Source organism: Balaenoptera physalus, assembly GCF_965194825.1.
Source record: "Balaenoptera physalus genome assembly, chromosome: 16".
Classification (NCBI taxonomy): Eukaryota; Metazoa; Chordata; class Mammalia; order Artiodactyla; family Balaenopteridae; genus Balaenoptera; species Balaenoptera physalus.
The window spans coordinates 61,669,269-61,695,525 of NC_138898.1; the positions used below are offsets into that span (position 1 = coordinate 61,669,269).

General features: G+C 46.9%; 1 protein-coding gene and 1 long non-coding RNA gene across 2 annotated transcripts in view; one reads left to right on the forward strand and one right to left on the reverse strand.

Annotated features, from left to right (window-relative positions):
• Positions 1-18,156, forward strand: part of LOC309646325 — a 39,742-nt gene extending 21,586 nt beyond the window's left edge. The window contains exon 2 of the long non-coding RNA XR_014255291.1: positions 17,609-18,156. This is a non-coding gene — a long non-coding RNA (uncharacterized lncRNA). The remainder of the gene's footprint in view (positions 1-17,608) is intronic.
• Positions 1-26,257, reverse strand: part of CARHSP1 (calcium regulated heat stable protein 1) — a 268,272-nt gene that overhangs the window by 113,656 nt on the left and 128,359 nt on the right. The window lies entirely within an intron of this gene.

Genomic DNA, 26,257 nt, shown 5'->3' on the forward strand with positions numbered 1-26,257 from the left:
CCGAAGAATGCATTATTCCCCCCTCTAGCTTTGGTCTAACTCCAAGATGAGAAAGTTCCAGAGATTTGCTCTTCAACCTAGGTCTTGTAGGTAACACAGTGGTGTCATGCACTTAAAAACTTGTTGAGAGGGTACATTTCAGGGTAAGTGTTCATACTACAAAATAAGAAAAAGAAAAAGAAAAGCAAGGGACACAGGAATCTTCGAGGGGTAATCGATATGCTTGTTCCCTTGACTGTGGCAATGGCATCACGGGTACCTGCGTACGTCCGAATTAACAAAAATGTATACATTAAATGTGTGCCATTTTTGTATATTAAGTATACCAAAGCTGAAAAAAATAAGCAAGGGATAGAAAGATAAATTAAATAGTGTTTGGTACATTATCTTTTTTTTTTTTTTTTGGTTGCACCGTGTGGCATGTGGGATCCTAGTTCCCCGACCAGGGATCGAACCGAGGCCCCCTTCACTGGAAGCACGGAGTCCTAACCACTGGACCATCAGGGAATTATCTTAAAGGGAATTTTTTTAAAATGTGTCTATCGAACCCAGTAGCGTGAGCTTTGTGTCACTTTTAGTTTGTTATCCGAGGCGCTACATAAGTGCATGACAGCTCGTAGGGACTCAAAAGTTGCGGAGATCAGGAAGGAAGGAGGGAAGGAGAGAGGAGGAAAGGGTGGACAGTGGGGCTATAATTTAGCCGTGATGAAAGGAAAGACCCCAATGGTTTCGCTCATCCATTCATTTCCTCAACAGGTCTTTACTGAGCACCTACTATGTGCCCGGCATTGTGCTCGGCCCTGGGAGCAAGAGTGTGAACCAAGCAAGTCTAGCAAGGATTTCTGTCAATAGGAGACCTCCCAGACCTGGTATGATTTTAAAGGGCTAATCAAAGTCAACTGCCCTCATTTCTTTCTAAATACAATGATTTTCGGGTGTGTGCACCAGCAGGGGATGAGTCATCAGTACGCTTCCTTTGGCCCTACATTCTCGTGGAGGAGACGGATAAAAAATAGATCCGTCTCTATGTGCCAGGAAGAGAAGCAAGGCAGGGTAAGAGAGGGTAGTCCAGGAGCGCCTTCTAAGGAGGGGCCGTAGGAGGTAAGCATTCAACAGCCCGGCTTTCTCTGGCTGCCAGCCCTGCTCTTTGTCAGGGGGAGGTCCCCATGTGCCTCAGTGTTTGCATTCTGAGCAATGGAGATAGGGATGCTAGCCCCTGGGGTTACTCTGCAGATGGAACAAAGCAATGCACAGAGAACCCGAGTGCTGGCTGTCACTGTCATGAGAACACTGGCCGGGCAGGGAGCCCTGTATTTCCAGGACGTCTCTTTCAGATTCTGAAATCCAGTGAGGTCAGCTCGCCTCTATACAGACTGTTGAAAAGAATAATAATAGTAGTGATCATGATCGTAATAATTTGTTCCAACACTTAATGTCCATCCCCCCACTTGACCGTCAGCTCCGCGAAGGAGAAGAGCTTCCTCAGCCTGCCTTCCGTCTCCCCAAAGCCTGCATGTGATTGGGGCTCAAAAGCAGTTTGGTGAATGAATGAATGAATCCGAAGAACTCCCGTGTTTTGACCTTCTCTCCCTTCCCCTCCACTCCCTCCCATTTCCCCCCTCCCCTACACATTTGGGAGGCATTGGAGCTGAGCCTTGAAGCTAGACCAAGAGGGAGGAGAAGGCAGAGGCTGCATCAAGGAGGGAAGGACCAGGAGGGCAAAGACCTGGAGGCTGGCTTTTGGCTCTTTCTGAGTAGCTGGAAGACAGGAGGGGTGTGGGTGGGAGGGCGCGATCAGATTTGGCCTGCTGGGTGGAGACCGGATTAGGCTTCTAATCTCAGCACTACTCTCACACCCAGGTTGACCTTGGGCCATCTCTCCTCTGAGAAGGAAACCTGTCCCCCTCTCCTGGGACAAGATGATCTTCAGAAGCCTTTCTAGGGCTGCTCCCGACCACTCTGGAACGTTCCCGTCTCTCTGCAGACCAAGCACCGCTACCTCCACCCAAACTCCCGCAGCAGATCCCTACCTGGCCCCCCAGTCTCGTTCCTGTCCCATCTGCATGTGGCATTTGGACTCCTTTCAATGGTTGGGTGCCTGATTCTTGAGCCCTGTTTGGGTGCTGGGGGCACTATGGAGACAAAGGTCTTTGGCTTGAGGAGCCTTCCTTCCTGCGGGGAGAGCCAAGCCAAGAAGTGAAATACACAGGGTCACAGGGGTCTCTGGAGAGGAATAAAGTCGGGAGGAGGGCAGGCTGGGGGAGGGCACAGGTAGAGGGCTGTAGGGCAGGTAAGGCCCTGTATGGTGTGGAGGATGAGGGTGTGGAGGGGTCTTGCAGGAGGACTGCTTGGATTCCTTACTGCTGCTGGTGGGATGTCGAGGCTAGGGAGAGGTGGGCTTTCCTGGGGGTGGCGAATTAGGTCATGTTTCCTGGCTTCAACCCCTGAAAGGCCCCTATTACTCTTTTTTTTTTTTTTTTTAAATTTATTTTTGGCCGCGTTGGGTCTTTGTTGCTGCACGCGGGCTTTCTCTAGCTGTGTCGAGTGGGGGCTACTCTTCGTTGCGGTGCACGGGCTTCTCATTGTGGTGGCTTCTCTTGTTGCGGGGCACGGGCTCTAGGCGCGCGGGTTTCAGTAGTTGTGGCACACGGGCTTAGTTGCTCCGCGGCATGTGGGATCTTCCCAGATCAGGGCTCGAACCCATGTCTCCTGCATTGGCAGGTGGATTCTCAACCACTGCGCCACCAGGGAAGCCCCCCCATTACTCTTAAGACAAAGGCAAAGCTTCCCCAGGGGCAGCCTACGTGGCCAGGCCCCTGTGGTCCTCTCCACCCTTGGCTTCTTCCATCTCTCCCAGCCTCTCCTCACCAGCCACACGGGCCCCAGGGCCTTTGCACGAATGGCTGCTTCCCCTGCCAAGAATGTTCTTCTCCTCCCACCTCCCTTCGAGGACTCCTTTCATCTCTCACTCCTGACTTTGTCACTTCCTCCAAGATGCCATCGCCAAGCTCCCCTGACTGGTTCAAACCGGTTATCATCTCCTCTCCCTGTACTTTCCTTCTCAGCACCAGCCCAGGTGGTAAGTGCACGTTCCTTTGGGAGAGTGTTTGAGGACTGTCTCCCTTGCTGTCTGTTGAATCCCCAGCACTTGGTAAAGGACCTGGCACATAGTAGGGGTACAACTCAAGTTTGTTGGATGAAAGAATAAAATGAGGAAAGGAGGAAGGGACGAGGGGGCGGAAATGGCACAGCCCATTGGGTCTTTGTGTTCACAACAGTGCCAAACATGCTGGGATAAAATCCAGGCTGAGCCACTCCCAGCTCTGGGACCCCAGGGCGAGCACAGGGGCTCTTTGACCTCAGTTTTTCTCATTTGTAATAAAGGAGTGATCACAATAGCTTCTACCCTAGTGGGCTTTGTGTGTGTGTGTGTGGTGAAATACATATAACATAAAAATTAACCATTTTAACCATTTTAAAGTGCACCATTCAGAATTTGCTGGCACTAAGCACATTCACAATGTTGTGCAACCATCACCTCTATCCAATAGTTCCAGAACCTATTGGGTTTTTATGAAGATTATCTCATGCATGTAAAGCTTTCACACAGGCTCATGGATTTGGGAAGCGTTTGGAGAACATTATTAATTATTATTAGCAGCAGTATTGACAATGGTACCAAGAAACACTTATTTCTCATTTGCTGTGTCACAGGCAGTGAGTGCTCTGGGCCTGGACATACCTTAACTCATTCAATTCTCACCCTGACCCAAGGAGGTGCAGGTTCTGTGATCCCCATTTTACGGATGAGGAAACTGAAGGAACAGAGCAGTTCAGTAACTTGCCCAATGTCACACAGCAGAACCAGGGATTGAACCTGGCTCCAGAATCTATGCTATTGACCTCCGTGCAATGCCAAGCTCAGGTGAAGCCAGAGCAGTCGGTGTTTTCCCAGAAGCAGGGCGGGGCAAGGAAGGAAAGTTTCCCAGGGGAAAACTGGGTCAGGGTTTTCCCTCACTCCAAGTGCCACCTGTAGGTGACACAAGCCTGCTGCTTGCAGGAAAGTAGGGCGGATGCTTGTTCCACCTGCTCGCCTTCTCTTTGATTCTTCTTCTACCATAGCTGTCATCTTTTCAGACTGGCGACAGGTCAGCCTTTTCACGGGGGGCCAGAGGGACCAGCTGTGACTTTGATGGGCTGAACTGCCAGAGTAGAAAACATGAAGCACCCATTTACTCCTGGGCAGGCCAGGAGCTGATTCACACCCAGCCCTCAGCTTTTGCTCTGCACATCTGCCATCAGAGGGATGCCAGGCGGCAGCGTTGCCAGAAAGGAAAAAGAGCGGGCATGCCCGTCCCCACTGGCCTGCCTTATGCTGAGATGCTCGTGACATCCAAACAACAGACTGCAATTTTCTTCTCCCTCCAGAGGCTCTGTACAAAGAGAGGGCAGTTTTCAATGTAATAAGCACAAGAATTCCTGGGGCGTTTTTTAAAATGCAGATTCCTAGGTCCCACTTTCAGTCAGACTGGGCTGGGGCCTGAGCATCTGCTGTTTCCACCAGCCCCCTCCCAGCCACACACACACACACACACACACACACACACACACACACACACACACACAATGACTCTGATAGAGCTGGGATTTGGACCACCCCTAGGGAAACCATAGGAATACAATAGGTATTTTTATTTTAAATGGGGATTGGTATAGAATTCCCTGGCTGTCCAGTGGTTAGGACTCCATGCTTCCACTGCAGGGGGCATGGGTTCGATCCCTGGTCAGGGAACTAAGATCTGGCAAGCTGCTCGGCACATCCAAAAATAAAATAAAATAAAATAAAATAAAATAAATGGGGATAGCTAAACTAAGTGTAAATCTCTCTGTCTTTATTCATGTTTGTACCAGCTGATAGGATCACCTGGCTCTAGAAAATGTATGAGCTCTTCATTACCTATCATTTCTATTGAGATAGTGGTAAAAGCAAGAGCACACATTTATTTAGGACCTACTAGGCAAATCTGCATGACATTTGCATCCACATTTGCATGTTTATCCTCCTAACACTCCCAGGAGACAGTACTATAATGATCATCTCCATTTTTCGGAGTAGGAAGCAAAATAACTCATCCAAAGTCACACAGGTATAAGAGGCAGAGCTGGGATTTGAACTCAGGTTTGTCTGAGTGCTTCATAGCCATGCTGCCTTCATACACCAGATGCCCTAAATAGGCGGCAGGTTCCAGAATGGACCATGAACAGGAAGTCTGTCCCGCTCCCCACCCCCCCCACCCCAGATGTTTCCCAGGCCATGCAGTTGGTATCGAGACCTCTTTCCCTCCAGCTGCAACTGAGACTTCTATCAGATGTCCCTTCAGTTCCAAGGATGCTGTTGACAGCAGGAAGGGGAATTGGTTGGGAATTTGATGCCTGGGGCTGGGGTGGTCAGGACCACAGTTTGGATCTAATACGCACTATGTTTGTTTTCAGCATGGCGCCACCCAGAAGAGGGTAGATTTAGTGCTATAAATGTTCAGACACAGAGATCCGGTTGGCCTGGGTGGGAAGACAATATGGGCAACAGCATTGCTACCTGGTGGCCCCTCTCTCCTCTGCAGAGGTCAGAGACGTCTCAGAGAGATCATACTAATCTTGGTCTCTTCCGGTTTGTGACGGCCACGTGCGCTGTGTGTGGCGGGGCGGCTCATGGCAGCCAACAGAACCTGGACTCTGTCCGAAACAGACAGAAAGGAGGCGATCTGATGCGTACCTGCCCCGGGCGGTGATTTCCGCAGAAGGAAGTGGTGGGCAGGATCACGGCCTCTCAGCACTGTCCGTATCCTGACCCCTGGAATCTGTGACTCTGTTACCTTACATGCCAAGGGGGAGTTGAGGCTGCTAATCAGCTGACTTTAAAATAGGGATTAGGGGGAATTCCCTGGTGGTCCTGTGGTTGGGACTCGGCACTTTCTCTGCCGTGGCCCAGGTTCAATCCCTGACCCAGGAACTAAGATCCCACAAGCCATGCGACCAAAAAAAAAAATAATAAATAAAATAAAATAAAAATTTTTTAATTAAAATAAAATAGGGATTAGTATCCTGGACTATCCAGGTGGGACTAATGTAATCACAGTCCTTAAAAGAAGGACAAGGGAGGCAGAAGATTCAGAACCGGGGATGTGACATGGTGAGAATTACTGGACCCGCCAACGCTGGCTTTGAAGATGGAAGGGGCCATGAGCCAAGGAATGGGTGGCACCCTCTGAGAGAAGGTGGAAAAGGCAAGAAAACAGATTCTCCTCTAGAGCTCCCCGAAAGGCACATGGCCCTGCTGACAAGTTCGTTTTAGCTTAAGAGACCCACGTCAGACTTCTGACCTGCAGAGCTGTAAGATAATAATTTTGTGTTGTTTAAGCCACTAAATTTTTGGTAATTTGTAACAGCAGCCACTGGAAACTAATACTGGCACAGAGGGGCTTCCCTGGTGGCGCAGTGGTTAAGAATCTGCCTGCCAATGCAGGGGACACGGGTTCGAGCCCTCGGCCGGGAAGATCCCACATGCCGCGGAGCAACTAAGCCCGTGTTCCACGACTACTGAGCTTGTGCTCTAGAGCCCGCGAGCCACAACTACTTAGCCTGCATGCCACAACTACTGAAGCCTGTGCGCCTAGAGCCTGTGCTCCAAAACAAGAGAAGCCACTGCAATGAGAAGTCTGTGCACCACAACGAAGAGTAGCCCCCGCTCGCCGCAACTAGAGAAAGCCCGCGCACAGCAACGAAGACCCAGTTCAGCCAAGAATAATTAATTTAAAAAAAAATACTGGCACAGAGCATTACGCTGAGCATGACTAACACTGTTAAGCATTTTTTGAAGGTGACTCCTTGAAGTCAGGATAGGTTGGGCTCTGTTGCAGTAACAAACGACCCCCAGAGCCCAGTGACCCCAGTGGCCTAAGATAACAAAGGTCTACATCCTGCTTATGCTACACATCCATTGCCAGGTATTGGAGGCTCTGCTCCTGGGACTCAGGGGCCCAGGTTAACATGGCCGGATTCAGTGCCAAAGAGAATGGGGGCTGCTAAAAGAACACAGTCATTTCCACTCATGACTCATTGGCCAGACTAATCGCAGCGCCCCACACATCCACTAGGGGGCAGGAAGTGCCATCCCACTGTATGCCCAGGAAGGGGGAACAGGGAATACCTGGACAACATCACTAACGACATTCATGCCACCCTTCTCACCCATAGCAACGAGTCTCTGGCAGCTGTGTGTGCAGCATGAACCCTGCACCACTTATTGGACTAGGGTTGTATATCTGACTCATCTTGGGCAAAGGGGAATCCTTTCCCTGGGAATTTGGAATTGGGACTAAATAAGAATGTGGATTCTGGAGGCAGGCTGCCTGAATCCAAATCCAAGCTCCACTCCTTAACACCTGGGTAGTCCTGAGCAAGTTATTTCCCCTCTCGGGGCCTCAGTTTTCACATCTGTGAAATGGGAATAATTATAATAGTACCTACCTCATAGGGCTGTTGTAAGGACAAAATGAATTTACACGTAAGGTGCTTTGCACAGTGTCTGGCACATAGTAAGTGCTCAATATATGTTTATTGTTGTTATAAATTAGAGTTCTTCTGTTCTAGACAACATACAACTTTACTCTGACTATCTTAAGCAAAAAATTAGGCATTTGTTGGAAAGAGAGAGGATAGATCAGAGAACTAAAGGAAAAGCTGAACAACCCAGACCCCAGTAAGGGACAAGAGCAGCCCTGGGACCCAGGAAGCAGGATCCAACAGTCTCTCTAGGCACTGCTGCAGGGTGAGCAGGCTCCAAGATTCAGATTCCAAGACAGGTCTAGTTCCAGCACATTCTTACCCTTTGGTACCTTGATCAACAAACCCGGCCAAGCTGCAAGTGGCTGAGAAAGAGAAGTTCCTTGAAGGGAAATCAAGGACTGCTGTTGGAGGATGAGCCCAGATAACCGTTTGCTCTGGGCATCACTAATCCATCCAACATCTTTGCAGAATTAGAGGAAGACCTTCCCCGTGGGCGGATGCAGCTCTCAGCCTGGATGAATGGCTTGATGAGCACAGGAAGGACTGGGGTTCACTCTCCAGGTGCTTCATTGCTCAGGGGCCCTTGTGCAGTGCGGAACCTGCCTAACCATCCGTGGCCACACTATCTCCTCTACCAGCCACATAGAGAGATTGAGAGAAAGACGCTGTGTGGCTAGGACTGAGCTCTGAAGCTGCCCCAGTCCTTGGAGTGGTCCAGGAGCAGAGAAAGTCAGGCTGGAGAGAGAAAGAAAGAATGCAACCTGCAGAAAGAAACAGAGCCAAGAGGCTCTTGAAATGCAAATCTGGTCTGCATTTCTGATGGCTTTCCATTTCTGGACCCTCCTGAGGCCTTTAGGTTCTTCGAGGCGCTCCATGTCCTTCTACTTCGAGGCGCTCCATGTCCTTCTAGCAAGCTCCCCGCCGGCTCCCCCCCCGCGACCCGGCCCCCGCTTTTGCTCAAGCTGGCTGCACTCCTGCCCCAGCAGACTCCTGACAACAGAGGAAGCATTTGGTTACAGCTGTCATTCTCCTGGGTTGACAGGGAGACATTTTTGCCCAACACCGCTGGGAGGTGAGATTCCGATGACACCCAGTGTACAAAGGGGAGTGGTGTGGTGGTGCTGGAGTCCCTGAAGGTAGTGATGGAAAACGACGTCGGATTCTCTGCACTTGATGGCTGAGAAGATACCCACCTCCACCCCCTGAACTGTAGCTATTCTAGGAAAGCAGCACTGGCAGCACCCAGAGAAGCTTCCAGAAGGCGGAGTCTCTGTGGGTATATTAAAAGAAATCCCTTTGACAAGTCCTAAAAGAGTTCTGCTAGACAGTCTAACTCCAGACCTGTCCCATTTTTCTGGGTCATAAGGCCCAAGGTGATGAGTCCATATCCAGCGACATGATAAATGTGGCACTTTCTCCCTCCCCCACCCCGACCACCCCCAGGGCATGTCAGAGGAGGATTATTTTATAGCAGGTCTGTGATTTCATAATACTGATTGATCTGCTATGCAAATACAGGGTAACCTTGTATAAACTGAAATGTCCCTTCTCTGGGTCACAGTACCCTCAGAGATAACATGATGGGGATGGAATGAATGGTCGCAGTTCCTCCGTATAACACTGTGTGGTTAACCATTATATGTTTCCACCTCCCCTTCTCCAAGTTCCTCTGGGAGAACTTCATGAGGTCCTGGGCTGCCCTTCCCTTCTTCTCTCCATGTGGCGCAGGCTGGTCAGAATAGACCATTCCCTTGGCCATTGGATTGGCTCATGACATAGGCATGTGACCCAAGCTGGGCCAATCAGAATCTTCTCTAGGATGGATTGACAGATGTTGGAGGCAAAAGTTCTCCTAATGGGGCTGCTGAACTGGGGGTCTGAAGCCACCAGAGGTCATTGTTTCTGCTACATGGTAAGAATATCCATGCAAAATAAAGCCAGGCAGCAACTCATAGAACAGACAGAGAAAGAGAGAGAGAAAAGGAAAGAGAAAGAGAAAGCTCTTACCCACCTCTGAAGTTCCCAGCGATTTTCACCCATCAACTACCTCCAAGCTGAGCTCTATGAGTTTGGGTTTGTATTCAAAAGAGAAAGTCACATTGGGGCCTCCAGTTTATGTGATTTTGGAGTGGCCCTCCTCAAGAAAAAAAAATTAATTATGATTTTAAAATTGTTAGGAAACAAACAGCAGGCCAGATTTGCCTCGAGTGCTATAGTTTGCTAACCCCTGATTTTTTTTTGTTTTTGTTTTGCTTTTTTGGCCACATCATGTGGCATGCAGGGTCTTAGTCCCCTGACCGGGGATGGAACCCGTGCCCCCTGCAGTGGAAGTGTGGAGTCTTAACCACTGGACCGCCAGGGATGTCCCTGCTTACCCCTGATCTAATGCACCAAAAAAGGCAGAGGTATGACTTGTAAACACAGCACCTAAAACACTCTAATGTCATACACTCCGGGCTTAGGAAGGGATAAGTAAGGGCCCCCAAAACTCAGGCTCATTACCCTCACACCCACTTAGCATCAGTCATTTCATTTGTTTGCATCTATTATTTTTTTTCCAGGATGTTATATCAGATTAAACTCAAGCGCTGCCTCATGACCACATTAGTCTCTCAGTCTGTCTACAAGGCACCTGACAGCTGGAAAATGGTTAAGAATATTTATACTTTTTTTCTTTTAACTGTACCAAAAAAAAAAAAAAAAAAAAAATCAGTCCTGCCAGAATCTCTGTCCTCTCCTTTGGAAACCAATTTAGCAGTTCCCTGCACTCAATTCAGCTCTCACTAACACAGATAAGCTTAATAATAGGTGTGAGGCACCGTACTAAGTGCTTTAAAGACATTTTCTTATTTAATCTTCTTGATAACCCTGGGAGGCAGTGTGGGGGGCACTGTTGATTTCCTACTCGGCATCCAGTCTGGCTTTTCTTGAAATCCAGAAATGCATGTGGCCCACGTGACTGAGGGCCAGCCAATCCCATCCCAGCTCCAGGAGTGGCCTCTGATTGGTCTAAACTTGGTAATCCCATTTCGCTGCCTATGACTGGTTCAGGTAACCAGGCCTAAGCCAGTCAGCTTCAGGCATTCCCCAGGGAATGGGTTCTCAGTCTTAAATTGGACCAATTAGACTGAAAGGAAGGAATTTTATTCTATGATCAGGGGGTGACTCTTTATTGCTCATTGGATAGGAACAACAAGGCATGTGGCCTCAATTACCACGAGAAGCCAGAAGCCATCCAGTAGCCACAAAAGAAACTCAACCTTAGCCTGAAGCTGAACCCCAGATGAAAAGATGGAAAGTTTCTCGGTCCTTGATACCAGATTCAGCTTCCGGATTAACCGTTTCTGAAGACCACCCTACCTCTGGGCTTTTTGCTATGTAAGGTGATACATTTTCTTATGGTTGATATAAATTTCTGTTCCTTACAGCCAAAAACATCTTGCTGATGCATGTAGACATTTACCTTCATTTTACATTTGAGAGAACTGAATTCACAGATGTTATGTAATGTAAATGAGTCACTCAGCTAGTAAGTGGCAGATCTGGGTCTGTCTCACTTGTATGCTAATGCCTTTAATCACACCGGTGTGAGGATTAGCTGGTGCACCAATGCCCCCCCCCTGCAGTGCAACTAATGACAACAACAACAATAATAATAGTATATAATACTTGTTGAATATCTAATACTACATGTCAAGTACTGTTCAAATTCACCTGCATTCATTCTCGTAAATAGTTACCATTTTCCCCATTTAACAGATGAAGAAACTGAGGCACGGAGGGTTTAAGCTACTTGTCCAAGGTCACATAACTGATGAAATTCCAAATGTAAATGCTCTTACTCACTCTGCCAAATAGAGAAGATGCACTTTAGTACCGAGTTCAGTTGGCTGAGCCTAGGAACTTGTTGCCATAGACCTCACGGTATTCTATCATCTTATGCTCAGGCTGCTTCACTTATTTGCAAAATCAGCCTAGATCCTTTAGGCATTCATTAGAGTTTCCAAACCTTGGGGCATGGCAGGGATGCAAAAAATAGTGGCCCTTATTTTTCTGTGCCCATTTATTTCCTGGCTTATTTTTCTTGCTGGCTAACTTTTTCCAACTTGCTTCTGTATCTGTACCACCACCCACTTCCTTATGTTATGACTTTAAATGAATTGCATTCTTGGAACATTCACCTCTCCTGTCTGAAGCTCAGGAAACCCAGCTGGCAATTGGTTCATCTCCTACTTGTTTCTTCTTGCACATCATTAACTTAGGAGCTGAAATCCGTTCTAAGTCTACAGCCAGTGTCTAAAGGACGCCCACCACAGGCCCAGCACTGTTCCAAGTGCTTAACAGACGCTCCTCGTGACAACCTCTGAGGCAAGTTCTATTATTATCACCCGCCCTTTAGGGATGAAAAAAACTGAGGCCCAGAGAGATTAAGTAATTTGCCAAGGTCACACAGCAGTATGAAACAGCAAAGATTTGACAATAAAAGTCTGACTCATCACTCATTGTGGTGAATCCTGGCATTACACTTGCTAGGGGAAGAAGGAAAATCTGTCTGGTATCAAGACACTTTCAAGATATTAGTTAATAAAATAGATAACCAACAAGGACCTACTGTATAGCACAGGGAACTATACTCAATATTTTGTAATAACCTATAAGGGAAAAGAAGCTGAAAAAGAAAATATCTATCTATCTATCTGAATCACTGTGCTGTACACCTGGAATTAACATGCCATTGTAAATCAACTATACTTCAATAAAATTTTTAAAAAAGTGTCAGGGGAAATAAAGTTAAAAAAAGAAAAAAAAGATATTAGTTAAAGCGTGCCAGCCCCCTACCGGGCCAATCTTGTGTTTGCTGAAGATTCTATCAAGCAAGGACTTACATTTCTCAGATCTGATCTTCCCCACCCTGGTCTTTTGTACTCAGCCTGGTTTCCTTAGCATAAAATGCCCTTTGCAGGCTTTCTCCTTGGCTCTTTCATTTCTCCAGAGCTGGGCTGTCCAACACAGAAGCAGCCAGTCGCATATGGCTACTAAGCACTTGAAATGGGGCTAGTCCAAATTGCGATGTCCCATAAGCATCAAATGCACACTGGATTTTTAAGACTTAGCATTAAAAAAAAAAAAAAAAAGCAAAATATCTGATCAATAATTTTTAATTTTCACCTGTATCTTCTTACTTTGAAAATGTGGTTACTAGAAAATTAGAAATCACATATATGGTTTGCATTATGTTTCTAATGGATGGCATCCATTTAATGCCCCCTCCTCCAGGAAGCCTTCCTGAACCACCCTACCCAGAGTAAGCCCTCTCCCTTTAGCTGGGTTCTAACCACAGGTATTTATTTCTCTGTCACCTAAAAGTCTGAAAGTGGGCAATACTGGGTAGGGATGGGGCTTCATGGTGTCTGGAACCCAGGCTCCTTCTACCTTGTTGCTGTGCAGTGCATGACTTTCATTATATGGTTAAGACGGGTACTCCAGCATTTTCCCATCCACCCCCTCTTTTGGGACACTTCCTGTAAGGTGCACACATCACTTCAGCTTCCATCCCATTGGCCAGGACTCAGTCACATTGCCATGCCTGCTGCAAGGGAGCCTGGGAAATGCTGCATGGCCATGTGCCCAGCTACAAACTGGGGGATCTATGACTTTAAAAGAAGAGATATGGGAGGACAAGGGGTCACCTCTGTTCCATCTCCAATAAGCAGCCTCCTCTTTATTTCCCAGAACCACTGGTCATAATCTGTTATTATTTTAGTTGCTTATCTGTTTCCTTTGGGACACACTCCCTTCTTTGAATATAAACTCTGAGAGGATAAAGACTTGTAAATCTTTTTTTTTTAAGATGGGCCTTGGTATCTTCTTCTTCTTTTTTTTTTTAATAGTTATTTATTTATTTGGCTGCACTGGTCTTAGTTGCTGCATGCAGGATCTTTGTTGTGGCATGTGGGATCTAGTTCCCTGACCAGGGATCGAACCCGGGCCCCCTGCATTGGGAGCGTGGTCTTAACCACTGGACCACCAGGGAAGTCCCTGTAGATCTTTTCAGTTCTGCGTCCCGCTATCTGATGGACTACCTGGCACAAACTAGGCACGTAATACGTTTGTTTAATAGATCAATGTTTGTTAGAGCCAGATCATTTTGAACAAAGCCATCCTGCAGGTAATGAGTGGGGTTTGTAGCATTTTTCCCACCACAAAGTCAAGGTATTAAAAGAGATAGTTTTCTAGCAGATCATCACTGGGCGGGTGGTTGGGCTGGCAGCGCCTCTAACTTCCTTTTAATACTAAACCAGTGTATGACCCAGGTGGACTGTTTCCAGAGAGAATGAATCCTTTGGGTGGCTAGGGTCCTTAACAATCTCAGACACCTCTTCAAATGTTCCCTGGAATTAATATGACAACCCACTTAGACCCCAAGCACTGCTGCCAAATCCAGCTCCCTAAATGCCATTAGCTCCGTTCCAAAAGCCTCCCAGTGTTGTTAGCTGTTTGATCCAATCCAAATTCCCATGACTGTCATTGGAGGATTTCTCTCTTTTCTGATTAGCACATAGAGGATATGGCTGTGGCATCCCACAGACCTGGACTCAAATCCTGCCTCCCCTCTAACTAGCTATGTGATCCTAGGCAAATTACTTAAGTGCTCTGGCCTCCATTTCCTCATCTGTAGAATGGGGATAATAATACCCACCTGATAGTGTTGTTGGGTGGATCACAATGATTGTCTTCAGGACAAAGCAGGGTGTGTAAACCTACCGCTCAGCACTCACCACTGTCGGTCCATATTATTACTTTGGCTGTATTTACCCTTCCACCTGGCTAAACTGGTCTGATGACCATGCCCATTCTTGCCAATAATAGCAACGATCATGACAATGATTAAAAACAACTCACATTTATTGAGGCTTACTCTGTGCCAGGCATGGTCAGGGTCACATTATAACTTTTGTGGGACTTTCCTCCGTTAAAAAAGACTACATTTTGTGACTCTATTGGTACAAAGGCAAATACAGGATTATATTCATTTTTTTCTTCTGATATTAAAATAAATTATTTCCATGGGCGCTTACACAACACCATCCACAGCAGGAAGGGAGAGTCAGCAGCAAATAGAGCCACTTCCTCCTTATGCCGGTCTTTATATAAGGGTGGGAAAGATTTCCCAGACCCTGCCACCCACCCACGCCAGTGGACTTCCCATTATGTTTCATTGGCCAGAGTTGGTTCCCATCCCCAAGTCAATTCCTGTTAAAGGAGAACAGAACTGCCATGACTGCCTTAGACAAGCAGTCCTCAATCTTATTGAGTTGGCCAACATTATGGAAACACCCGAACGAACTTTTTGGCCAACCCAACAGCTGCCCAATAGAATTGCCTGGGTAGCTTTCAAGAAATAGTGATGCCCTGTGGGACTGCCCTGGTGGCGCAGGGGTTAAGAATCCGCCTGCCAATGCAGGGGACACAGGTTAGAGCCCTGGTCCGGAAAGATCCCACATGCTGCAGAGCAACTAAGCCCGTGCGCCACAACTACTGAGCCTGTGCTCTAGAGCCCACGAGCCACAACTACTGAGCCCGTGTGCCACAACTACTGAAGCCCACGCGCCTAGAGCCTGTGCTCTGAAACAAGAGAAGCCACTGCAATAAGAAGCCCACGCAGCACAACGAAGAGTAGCCCTTGCTCGCCGCAACTAGAGAAAGCCCAGGTGCAGCAACGAAGACCCAACGACGAAGACCCAACGCAGCCAAAAATAAATAAATAAATAAATTTATTTAAAAAAAACCAACCAAGAAATACTGATGCCCTGAGCCCACCCACAGATCAATTAAATGACGAGGTCTTTGAGTGGGGCCCAGGGTTTTGGCACCATTAAAATGATAGCTTCCCCAAATGATTCTAAATGTACAGCCAGGGTTGAGAACCATTGACATCAACCAGAGTCAGCAAACTGTTCTACAAAGGGCCAGACAGTAAATATTTTTGGCTTTGTGGGCCATGGTCTTTCTTGCAACTAGTCAGCTCTGCCACTGTAGTCCAAAAGTAGTCAAAGACAGGGATTTCCCTGGCAGTCCAGTGGTTAAGACTCTGTGCTTCCACTGCAGGGGGGGTGGGTTTGATCCCTGGTTGGGGAACTAAGATCCTGCATGCCCTGTGTGGCACAGCCAAAAAAAAAAACAACAACAAAAAAAGAGTAACCAAAGACAATCTAAAATAAATGGGTTTGGTCGTGTTCCAATAAAACTTTATTTATAAAGGCAGGTGGCAGGCTGTCATAGAAGAAAGAGGAGATGCAATGATGGAAGCACAGGTTGGAGTAATGTACTTTGAGGATGGGGAGGAGCCACAGGTCAAGGAACGTGGGTGGTCTCTAGAAGCTGGACAAGGCAAGAAGAAGGATCCTCTCCCAGAGCCTCCAGAGAGGAAGGCAGCCTGGCACAGCCTGATTTTAGCCCTTTAGGGAGACCTATTTTGGACCTCTGATTTCCAGGACTGTAAGATAATAAATGTGTGTTGTTTTAAGTCATTAAGTTTGTGGTAGTTTGCTACAGCAGCAACAGGACACTAATATGCCATCTCACGTCTGGACCCTGGCGAGGGTTCCCTGTGAGCCACCCCTCTAGTACCTGCTCTCCGGGGCAGTTTCCTCCTACACTGCGTCTGTGTGACCTGGGACTTACCGATGGATGATGACCTATGAGATGCTGTGTCAGCTCCACACCCAAGCATCAGGAGACTGGCCAGCTCCACTTTTGTGCTTTTGGGAGTCCCAAGATGCAGTAGACAAAGTTCGGCAGTCCTGCTGGAGGAGGGGCACATGGAGAAGACAGATGCTGAGGCGGCTTGGAGTGGAGCAGGTCCCAGACTTCCCAGGTCCCACTGAAGCCTCCAAGACGACTCCATCCATCAGACTGCAACAGCCTGAGAGACCCCGAGCAAGACCAGCTCTTGGAAGAGCCCAGCAAGCCCGCCCGCAGAGCTGGGGGGATAATCACATGGTTGTTTCAAGCCACTGTCCAATTTTACCTAATACGAGATGAGGTCCTACTATGACGGGTACTAGGGAATCATTATCTCATACCACTGTCCTGAATATCACCTCCACTTTCAAAATGAAGAAACTGACTCCGGAGCCCCAGACCCTTTGCACCTCCCGGTGCCACCTGTCCTCAAGGCTCCGTAGATTATACTCAGAGGCCTGGGTTGGTCCCTGTTGCTGCTGTGGCCGCCGTTGGAGGCCGCCATGTTGGTTGAAGCAAACTCATGGCTACGCTCCTGCCCTGTTCCTCCTCTTGTTCTCAAGTATCATCGGAGAAGCAGTATTACTTACAGTAAATGAAAACCAAGACTTGTACAGGAAGCGCAGCCTGATCCGTTACAGGGTTATTCTAGCCTGTAATGTACCTGTGTGCGCTCAGACACAGCCAGACCGGAGAGGGGCTGCGAGGGTTTCAAGCTGCCCTGTGGCTGCTTCATGGGGTCAAGTCTCAGGAATGCAGAACTGAGGGAGGGGGAGCAAAGACCCCTGAGGGCGCTCCTCTGGGTCTCCAGGCACTGCCACCCCAGACTGCCATCAGCATGGCTGGATCCGGACCCCAACAGAACCTCTGACGCTGACGGCGCGGTGGGGGGGGGGGGGTGTTACCTGCAGCCCTAGTGCTTTGGAGAGCCTGCCGTTCGTGCCCGTTGGGGGCAGGGAGGGCCTCCAGTGCTGAATCACTAGACACAGCCCTGACCCCAGCCGCCTGAGTTGTGCCAAGGTTCAGCAGCTGCTCGGGGTTCTTGCACCCTCTAGCGGCCACGGCGAGAAAACAGCTGCTTAGCAGCTCAGCAGAGATTTGGAAGCTGGATCCCAGCTGGTGCGGAAAACACAGACTCTCCTGTCTTTGCGCTACCAGGTAAATGAAAGAGACAACTCAGAAGAACGGATCCCAGTCAGACATCTCTTTTAAAATAATGATGGTGGGGGGAGGGATAAATTGGGAGATTGGGATTGATATATACACACTACTATATATAAAATAGATAACTAGTAAGGACCTACTGTATAGCACAGGGAACTCTACTCAATACTCTGTAATGACCTATATGGGAAAAGAATCTAAAAAAGAGTGGGTATATGTATATGTGTAACGGATTCACTTTGCTGTACAGCAGAAACTAACAGAACATTGTAAATCAACTCTACTCCAATAAAAATTAATTTAAAAAATAAAAGAATAATAGTGCTAAATAAACACAGATGTCCATGGCCTTCTCAAATAAATGTGCCCCAGCCATGTTGGTTATAAAAGGAATCTCGTTTTCTCATTAAAAAAAAAAAGACTTTATTGTGTCTTAGAGCCAGTTAAAGTTCACAGGAAAAAAAAAGGTTCACAGCAAAATTGAGGGGAAGGTATGTAGATTTCTCATATACCCCCTGTTCATATGCATGGCCTGCTGGATATGTGGAGGCCTGTTGCATATGCACGGCCTCTCCCACTATCAAGACCCCCCTGCCCCCTGCCAGTGGTACATTTGAACTGACATGAACACATTATCATCACCCAAAGTCCATCCTTTACATTATAGTTCACTCTTTTTTTTTTAAATTTATTTATTTATTTATTTATTTAGGCTGTGCCAGGTCCCAGTTGCAGCACGAGGGATCTTCGCTGTGGCATGTTTAGTTGTGGCATGTGGACTCTTAGTCGTGGCATGCATGTGGGATCTAGTTCTCCAACCAGGGGTCGAACCCCGGCCCCAGCATTGGGAGCTTGGAGTCCTACGCACTGGACCACCAGGGAAGTCCCCATTATCGTTCACTGTTGTCCTTCCTATGGGTCTGGACAAATGTTTCACCACATGCATCCATAATTATACTATCATACAAAGTGTTTTCACTGCCTTAAGCATCCTCCATGCTCCGCCTACTCATCCCTCTCCAGTCCCTGGCAACCACGCATCTTCTTGGTCCTCATAGTTTTGCCTTTTCCGGAACATCATATACTTGGAGCCATACAGTATGCAGCCTTTACACAGGCTTCTTTCACTTAATAATATGCATTTAAGTTTCCTCCATGTCTTTAAAAAATTTTTCTTTTTATTATTTTTTATTGACGTATAGTTGATTTACAATATTATATAAGTTTCAGGGGTACAACATAGTGATTCAATAATTGTATAGATTTTTTAAATTTTTATTTATTTATTTATTTATTTTTGGCTGCGTTGGGTCTTCGTTGCTGTGCACAGGTTTTCTCTAGTTGCGGTGAGCAGGGGTTACTCTTCGCTGCGGTGCGAGGGCTTCTCGTTGCGGTGGCTTCTCTTGTTGCACGGGCTCTAGGGAGCACAGGCTTCAGTAGTTGTGGATCGCGGGCTCTAGAGCGCAGGCTCAGTAGTTGTGGCGCACGGGCTTAGTTGCTCCGCGGCATGTGGGATCTTCCTGGACCTGGGATCAAACCCATGTCCCCTGCATTGGTAGACGGATTCTTTACCACTGCGCCACCAGGGAAGTCCAATTGTATAGATTATACTCCACTTAAATTTATTATAGGTACTTCCCTGGTGGGGCAGTGGATAAGACTCCGCACTCCTAACACAGTTGGACCCGGGTTCGATCCCTGGTCAGGAAACTAGATCTCACATGCTCAGCATGTGTCAGCGTACGGTATTTGTTTTTCTCTTTCTGACTTACTTCACTCTGTATGACAGACTCTAGGTCTGTCCACCTCACTACAAATAACTCAACTTCGTTTCTTTTTATGGCTGAGTAATATTCCATTATATATATGTGCCACCTCTTCTTTATCCATTCATCTGTCGATGGACACTTAGGTTCCTTCCATGTCCTGGCTATTGTAAATAGAGCTGCAATGAACATTGTGGTACATGACTCTTTTTGAATGATGGTTTTCTCAGGGTATATGCCCAGTAGTGGGATTGCTGGGTCATACGGTAGTTCTATTTTTAGTGTTTTAAGGAACCTCCATACTGTTCTCCATAGTGGCTGTATCAACTTACATTCCCACCAACAGTGCAAGAGGGGTCCCTTTTTTGCACACCCTCTCCCACATAGCACAGGGAGATCAGGTCAGTGCTTTGTGAGCACCTAGAGGGGTGGAATAGGGAGGGTGGGAGGGAGACGCAAGAGGGAGGAGATATGGGGATATATGTATATGTATAGCTGATTCACTTTGTTATAAAGCAGAAACTAACACACCATTGTTAAGCAATTATACTCCAATAAAGATGTTAAAAAAATTTAAAAATAAAGCTTATCATACTAGTAATAAAGAAAGAAAGAAAGAAAGAAAGAAAGAAAGAAAGAAAGAAAGAAAGAAAGAAAGAAACATAAATTATTGGATCTATTCCCTGTGCTGTACAATATATCCTTGCAGCTTATTTATTTTCCTCCATGGTTTTTCATGGCTTGATAGCTCATTTCTTTTTAGTGCTGAATAATATTTCATTGTCTGGAATATTATTGATCCAGTCACCTACTGAAGGACAGACGTCTTGGTTGCTTCCAAGTGTTGGCACTTATGAATAAAGCTGCTATAAAAATCTGTGTGCAAGTGGTTAAGAATCCGCCTGCCAATGCAGGGGACACGGGTTAAGAGTCCTGGCCCAGGAAGATCCTACATGCTGAGGAGCAACTAAGCCCGTGCACCACAACTACTGAGCCTGCACTCTAGAGCCCGCGAGCCACAACTACTGAGCCCATGTGCCACAACTACTGAAGCCCACGTGCCTAGAGCCTGTGCTCTGTAAGAAGAGAAGCCACTGCAATGAGAAGCCTGTGCACTGCAACAAAGAGTAGTCCCCGCTCACAGCAACTAGAGAAAGCCTGTGTGCAGCAATGAAGACTCAACACAGCCAAAAAAAATTTTTTTTAATAAAAATAAAAATCTGTGTGCAGCTGTTTGTGTGGACTTAAATTTACAGGTTTTTTGGGTAAGTACCACGGAGTGAGATTGTTGGATCACATGGTAAGAATATGTTTAGTTTTGTAAGAAACCACCAAACTGTCTTCCAAAGCGGCTGCACCATTTTGCGTTCCCACCAGCAGTGAATGAGAGTTCCTGTAGCTCCACATCCTCGCCAGCATTTGGTGTTGTCAGTGTTCTAGATTTTGGCCATTCTAACAGGTGGGTAGTGGTATCTCATTGTTGTTGTACTGTTGTTTTTCACACAGAATTGAAGATGGACTCTCATGGGTAAGAAATAAAACCCTTAGTTGACTACCAGAAATACTTTTCTTTTTTTTTTTTGGCCGCACTGTCATGGCTTGTGGACTTTTATTTCCCTGACCAGGGATTGAACTGGGGCCTTTGGCGGTGAGAGCGCAGAGTCCTAACCGCTGGACTGCCAGGGAATTCCCAATGACTTTTTGTTTTTAAAGTGGTTCCCCATCATCTGAAGGTTTTCTTTTTTCTTTTGTTTTTTTAAATTTATTTATTCATTTATTTATTCATTCATTTATCTATCTATGGCTGTGTTGGGTCTTCGTTTCTGTGCGAGGGCTCTCTCTCTAGTTGTGGCAAGCGGGGGCCACTCTTCATCACGGTGCGTGGGCCTCTCACTATCATGACCTCTCTTGTTGCGGCGCACAGGCTCCAGATGCGCAGGCTCAGTAGTTGTGGCTCACGGGCCTAGCTGCTCCGCGGCATGTGGGATCTTCCCAGACCAGGACACGAACCCGTGTCCCCTGCACTGGCAGGCAGATTCTCAACCACTGCGCCACCAGGGAAGCCCTGAAGGTTTTCTTAACCTGGAACCCACGGACCACTTGAGTCTCCACATACAGGCGTCAGAAATAGAATCTGTTCAATTGTTTGTGTGTATTTGGGAAGAAAGAGGGTCTATAACTTTCATCAGCTACTAAGGGTGTCTCTGACTCCAAACCCTCCAAAAACTTATGAATCACTGAAAATTCTTGCTCCTTAGCATGGCCTCAGCCGCCCTCATGATCCTACATCTGTTCACCTTCCAAAAATAAAACAAAAACGAACAAAAGCTCACCCTCCCTTTTGTCTGCTGTATTAATGGGGATAGTCCAACTGCTGTAAATCAACCCCACACCTCAGGGGCTTAACACAATAGAACTTTATTTGTGGGAGCTCCTGGCTAGTGAGCCAGCCCATCAGTCAGGGACCCAGGCTCGGGCTGTCCCACGGCTCTGGTTTCCTCAGCGTCCTCTCCATCTGGTTGGCGAACAGGGAAAGAGCAAGAGAATCAGACATTGGAGGTTTCCGTAGGCCAGTCTTGTAAATGGTGCCAAAGGCACCTCTTCAAGTTCCGCCGGCCAGAACCCGGTCACGTGGCCGCCCGGAACCGTAAGGCGTTGGAATGCGGTCCAGCCCGAAAGGAAGAAGCGGATTTGGAGAACAGCCAGCCAATCTCTGCCACACCTGGCTGACTTCTACTCATTTGTCCAGCTCCGGTGTCGGCTCCTCCAGGCAGCCTTCTCTGACCCCCACCTACGCCTCAGCCTGCCTCCCCACTGATTCGGTTAGATTAATGCTTCTCAAACTTTAAAGCACGTTCAAATCGCTGTGGGCCTTTGTTAAAATGCAGATTCTGATTCTGTAGGTCTGGGGTGGGACTTGGGAGTCTACATTTCTATCACCTGCCAAGGTGATGCCTGTGTTACTGGTCCATGGACCACACTTGGAGTAGCAAAGAGTTAGATGCCCCTCATCTCACTCTCACAGCTCTCTGTGCTTTCCTCCATCAAATCGCTGTGTTGCTGAGATGGCTCATTTCTGGGGCTTTCTCCTTGGCTCCGTGAGACCAGGAGACTGCATTTGTTCACCATTGGACCCCTCCAGTGCCCGGGAGTGGGAAGCCTGGTGAATGTCAGTGAATGATTGAATGGGTGTCTCTTCCTTTGTAATTGGGATGCCCCCTCCCTGCCCCATGGCTGAGGCACACTGAGCTGGGGGGGCAACTTGAAACTGACAAATTGATCAGGGTCAGAGTTGGCCCCTCGGGCAAGAATATGGCATCAGAGGGACTAGGCAAAGCCCCTCCCCTCAGGTTCCGTGGTGGCTTTGCAGCACTCCCCCTCCTGCCTCACCCCAGGATTCCACATCTTGGGGCATCCTCTGGCCCCCAATGCAGTTTCTAGCTTCTGTTGATACAGCAGTGACTCTGACCCCTAAAGGGATACCCCCTCCTCTTGATGGTTAGAATATTTATCCTCAGGAGAAAGTCTTTTAGCCTCATGCTGTCTTAGGTTCCATTCTCCAGAAGCAGAAGCCGTGACAAAGTTTCGTGGACAAGTATTTTATTCAAGAAGGGCTCCCAGGAGAAATTGGTAAGGGTGTCCCGTGGGGAGCACCTGCCTTTGGCAGGTAATTCTGGCCTCAGATTCCCTGGGTTCAAATCCCAACTCTACTTATTGTCTGTCCTTGGGCAAATCCAAACTCTCTAAGGCTCAGGATTAAATTAACGTGTGAGAAGTATTTAGCTCATGGTGAGCGATAACGAAGATTAGCTGTAATATGTATGGCAGGGACACTGTTTGGGGATGAGAGTAGAAAGAGAATGAACTTGGAAGCCAGACAGACCTATTATCAGCTGCGTGGCCGTGGGCAGTCCCTTCAGTTTCCCGGGCCTCAGTCTTTCTATCTGTAAAGTGGAGCTGTGGTAGGAGGTAATCGAGATAGTGTGTATAAAGCAATGAGAACAGTGCTTCATGAGCATTGAAAAAGTGGTAGTTGTCTCACCATAGCTTTTTCGAAGGATAATTGACATATAATAAATGGCACATATTTTAAGTGTCCATTTTGATGAGTTTGATGTACATATACACCTGTAACACCATTATGGCCATCAAGACAGTGAACCTCTGCATCACCCCCAAATGTTTCCTGGTGGCTTTTGTAACCCTCCCTCCCTCCCTTCCTCTTCTTCCGCTTTTCCCCCCCGTCTCCGGGTGACCACTGATCTGCTTTCTGTCACTGTAGATTCATCTGCATTTTTAAAAAGTTTTCTGTAAGAGGAATCATGTGCTCGATCTTTGGGTGGTCTGGCTGCTTTCATTCAGCATAATGATTTTGAGATTCAGCCAAGCTGTCGCATGTCTCAGTAGTTCATTCATTTTTATTACTGAGTAGTATTCCTTTGTATGGGTGTGCCACGATTTATTTATCCATTCTCCTGATGATGAACATTTGGGTTGTTTCCAGTTTGAGGTTATTAAAAAATCATGTTCTTATTGTGGTAAAAACACACAATATTAAATTTACCATCTTAACTATTTTTTTTTTATTAATTAATTTATTTATTTTTGGCTGTGTTGGGTCTTTGTTGCTGGGCGTGGGCTTTCTCTAGTTGCAGTGAGTGGGGGCTACTCTTCATTGCGGTGTGCGGGCTTCTCACTGTGGTGGCTTCTCTTGTTGTGGAGCACAGGCTCTAGGCACACGGGCTTCAGTAGTTGTGGCACATGGGCTCAGTAGTTGTGGCTCGCGGGCTCTAGAGCACTGTCTCAGTAGTTGTGGTGTATGGGCTCAGTAGCTGTGGTGCACGGGCTTAGTTGCTCCGCAGCATGTGGGATCTTCCCGGACCAGGGCTCAAACCCGTGTCCCCTGCGTTGGCAGGCGGATTCTTAACCACTGCGCCACAAGGGAAGCCCACCATCTTAACTATTTTTAAATATACACTTGAATGGTGTATTCACATTGTTGGGCAATAGGTCTCTACAACTTTTTCACCTTGCAACACTGAAACTCTGTACCCATTAAACGCTAATCCCCCTCCCCCAAGCTCTTGGTAACCACCTTTCTGCTTCCTGTTTCTAGGATTTTGACTACTTTAGATACTTCATATGACTGAATACAGTATTTGTCCTTTTGTGACTCCTTATTTAACTTAATATAATGTCTTCAAGTTTCATCCATGTTGTAACATGTGACAGTATGTCCTTCTTTTTTAAGGCTGCATGATATTGCATTGTATGCACATACCACATTTTCCTTATCCAGTCATTTGTCAGTGGACATTTGTGTTGCTTCCGTCTCTTGGCTACTGTGAATAATACTGCGATGAACATAAGTGTGCAAATATCTCTTCGAGATCCTGCTTTGAATTCTTTTGCATATATGCCCAGAAGTGAGATTGCTGGATCTTATGGTAATTCTATTTTTAATTTTCTGAGGAACCTCCATACTATTTTCCACAGTGGCTGCACTATTTTCCATTCCCACCAACAGTGCACAAGGGTTCCAGCTTCCCCACATCCCTGCCGGCAGTTATTTTCTGTTCTTTTGATGGCAGCCATCCTGATGGGTGTGATAAAATCATTCCACAATATTTTAAAAATGATACACCATCTATGAAACAGTGCAGAATGTTATAAACTTTTTGAAGGACGATTGACATACAGTAAATGGCACATATTTTAAGTGTACATTGTGATTTTGAGTTTTGACACATATATGTATATATACCTGTAAAACCATTGCCATAATCAAGGTAGTAAACATACCCATCACCCCCAAAAGTTTCCTGGGATCCCTCTGTGTTCCTCCTACTCTTTCCTCCCTCCCCGTTACTTCCAATCTCCAAGCAACCACTGATAACTACATCCTGTAAGGAAGAAAGTAAAACACACCTGCACTGGCTGCTATAGGTAGCTGTGGGTCTATATCATCACATGCCCTTCCAGGGGTTGCTGGGGTTTGGGGACCATTTATTTTTTCTTTTTTTTTAAATTTAATTATTTTATTTATTTTTATTTTTGGCTGCGTTGGGTCTTCGTTGCTGCTCGTGGGCTTTCTCTAGTTGCGGCGAGCGGGGGCTACTCTTTGTTGCGGTGCGCGGGCTTCTCATTGCAGTGGCTTCTCTTGTTTCGGAGCACGGGCTCTAGGCACGTGGGCTTCAGTAGTTGTGGCACGCGGGCTCAGTAGTTGTGGTATGCAGGCTCTAGAGTGCAGACTCAGTAGTTGTGGCGCATGGGCTTAGTTGCTCCACGGCCTGTGGGATCTTCCTGGGCCAGGGCTCGAACCCATGTCCCCTGCATTGGCAGGCAGATTCTTAACCACTGTGCCATCAGGGAAGCCCCTTGGGGACCATTTCTAACCTAATAACACTCCTGACCATCTGTGTCCTGAATCTGGGTGCATTGTTCCTTCTGTGGCTTTTCCAGGGTCCCCTAAATACTAGATTGTAGGATATGAAGTTGTTGATATTCAGCTATTTTTTAGCCACAAAAAGTCAATTTCATATGATTCAGCTTAAAATCCAACAATTCATGTATTTACTTATTCATTTCCCCAATGGGATCTACAGAGATTCCTTCCTGAAATATTATGACCCAGAGCAAGCAAAAATGTTAAAATAAAGAAAAAAGACTCACCTCTAACCCCTTAAAAGGAAGACGGGCTAATTGCATCAGGAACCAGGGAGGAAGCAGTCAATGAACTTGATAGTCATTGTACCGTACTTAAGTTTAGCTGTTTCCAGGAATCTGGGGTGAAAAGGGAAACACAGAGTGTAAGCTTTTTGCTGTCAGATAAAAGGAACTAAGTTCAGAAGGGAAGCCAGATGTCATTCTCAGCCCAGATCTGGGAAGAAAAAGGTCAAGTCTGGGTGAGTCGTCATCTCCTAAACCTCATTTCTGAGAAAATCACATTTTTCTTTACGTTGGAGGAGTTAACAGTGGCTTTTGGTTCCAGCTGCGAGGCATCACCATAGCAAAAG